The sequence below is a fragment of the Saccopteryx bilineata genome, chromosome 1, assembly GCF_036850765.1.
Source record: "Saccopteryx bilineata isolate mSacBil1 chromosome 1, mSacBil1_pri_phased_curated, whole genome shotgun sequence".
Classification (NCBI taxonomy): domain Eukaryota; kingdom Metazoa; phylum Chordata; class Mammalia; order Chiroptera; family Emballonuridae; genus Saccopteryx; species Saccopteryx bilineata.
In genome coordinates, this window is record NC_089490.1 from 284,875,541 (window position 1) to 284,877,259 (window position 1,719).

General features: G+C 41.0%; 1 non-coding gene across 1 annotated transcript; it reads right to left on the reverse strand.

Annotated features, from left to right (window-relative positions):
* Positions 1 to 289: 289 nt before the first annotated feature.
* Positions 290 to 365, reverse strand: TRNAP-AGG (transfer RNA proline (anticodon AGG)). Its single transcript has one exon. It is a non-coding gene; the product is annotated as a tRNA-Pro (tRNA).
* Positions 366 to 1,719: the final 1,354 nt, after the last annotated feature.

Below are 1,719 nucleotides of genomic sequence, written 5' to 3' on the forward strand. Positions count from 1 at the left end.
AGCTGGAAACAGGGAGAGACAGTCAGACAGACTCCCGCATGCGCCCGACCGGGATCCACCCGGCATGCCCACCATGGGGTGACGCTCTGCCCACCAAGGGGCGATGCTCTGCTCATCCTGGGCGTTGCCATGTTGCGACCAGAGCCACTCTAGCGCCTGAGGCAGAGGCCACAGAGCCATCCCCAGCGCCCGGGCCATCTTTGCTCCAATGGAGCCTCGGCTGGGAAGAGAGAGACAGAGAGGAAAGCGCGGCGGAGGGGTGGAGAAGCAAATGGGCGCTTCTCCTGTGTGCCCTGGCCGGGAATCCAACCCGGGTCCTCTGCACCCTAGGCCGACGCTCTACCGCTGAGCCAACCGGCCAGGGCCTGTGTGTCCATTATTTAATATAGAATTTGTAAATGTTTGATTTTTATAATATGGCTTAGGGAACTATACAATGGAATAAGAGCCAGCATATGAAGAGATGTTATAGTCTCTTCCTCGTGCTATACATTAGTACATCACACGACAATCTATTTCCAGACAATAGTTCTATTGAGTTCAACAAGCATTTCTTGAGCACTCTTTGGGTGCCAGGCACTGCCCTAGGTGCTGAGGATGCAAAGGGGAGTAAAGTCTGGTCCCTGGTCTTAGGAGCTTGCAGTCGAATGAACTCATGGAAAATCGTATCCTCTAAAACAGTGGTTCTCAAAATTTTGAAGTCAGGGCACTTTTAAAATCCTACAAATAACTGTAGGAGTACTATATACAAATTTCTGAGAAATATTTTATAATAATTAAGTCAAATATTAAAGAAAAAAGTCCAAGCCTACTTTTATGGTAATTAAACAAAGTAAATATGACAAAATTAAATTTATTCTGACATTAAAAAACATTTTTATGTTACATTTTTTGAGTTATGCTTTTTAGAATTAAAAAAGGGGTTAAAAATAAAAAAACAACAAAAAAGTTATAAATATTTTTATACATATAGATACATTCTTAGTAAGATTTAGTAAATTCAGGAGGTCCCAGCATGAATGTGTTAAGTTTTTTCATTCTTGTGTTTATGAAAAACATGAGTCTGATGTGTCCTAGTGATTTCTTCAATGTTTGGGCATATATTTGAAAGGAAAACTCTCATTTCCTCATCAATACATAGAAGAATTCCTCTCTTTTTACTCTTAATTGTGTTGAGGGTAGAAAATCCTAATTCACATAAATAGAATGTTGAAAATTGTAGTAAATAAAATGTTCAAAACTTTTTTAGATATTGCCACAAATTCTTCTTTTATAGAAATCCAAAAGGCTTCAAGAGACAATTCCTTATGTTTAATCATCAATCCAAAACCCTCACCATACATATCATCTTAACTTTACACCAAACAAAGGATAGAAGAAACTTGCCTCCAGTCTTTCCGGGGAACAGGGAGGGTAGTGTAAACAATCCAGCACCACAGCTTAACAGCTTTTTGCAACCTAATCAGGCAAGTGAGGTGGGAGATTGGGCAGACTCAGCTTACAGCCAATTACCCACACCTCTGTCCCCCCAAAATCTAAACTCCAAAAACCCTGTTGGTTTTTTGGTCCCCAACAGTCACATATTTCTCTGGATTACCATAGGGTACACCTGGAAATCTAGGGTGCACACTTTGAGAACCACTGCTCTAAAACCTTGTTTTCTGCTCTATAGACTATAAGCGTATGACCCAGCAATTTCACTCCTAGGAGTATACTCTG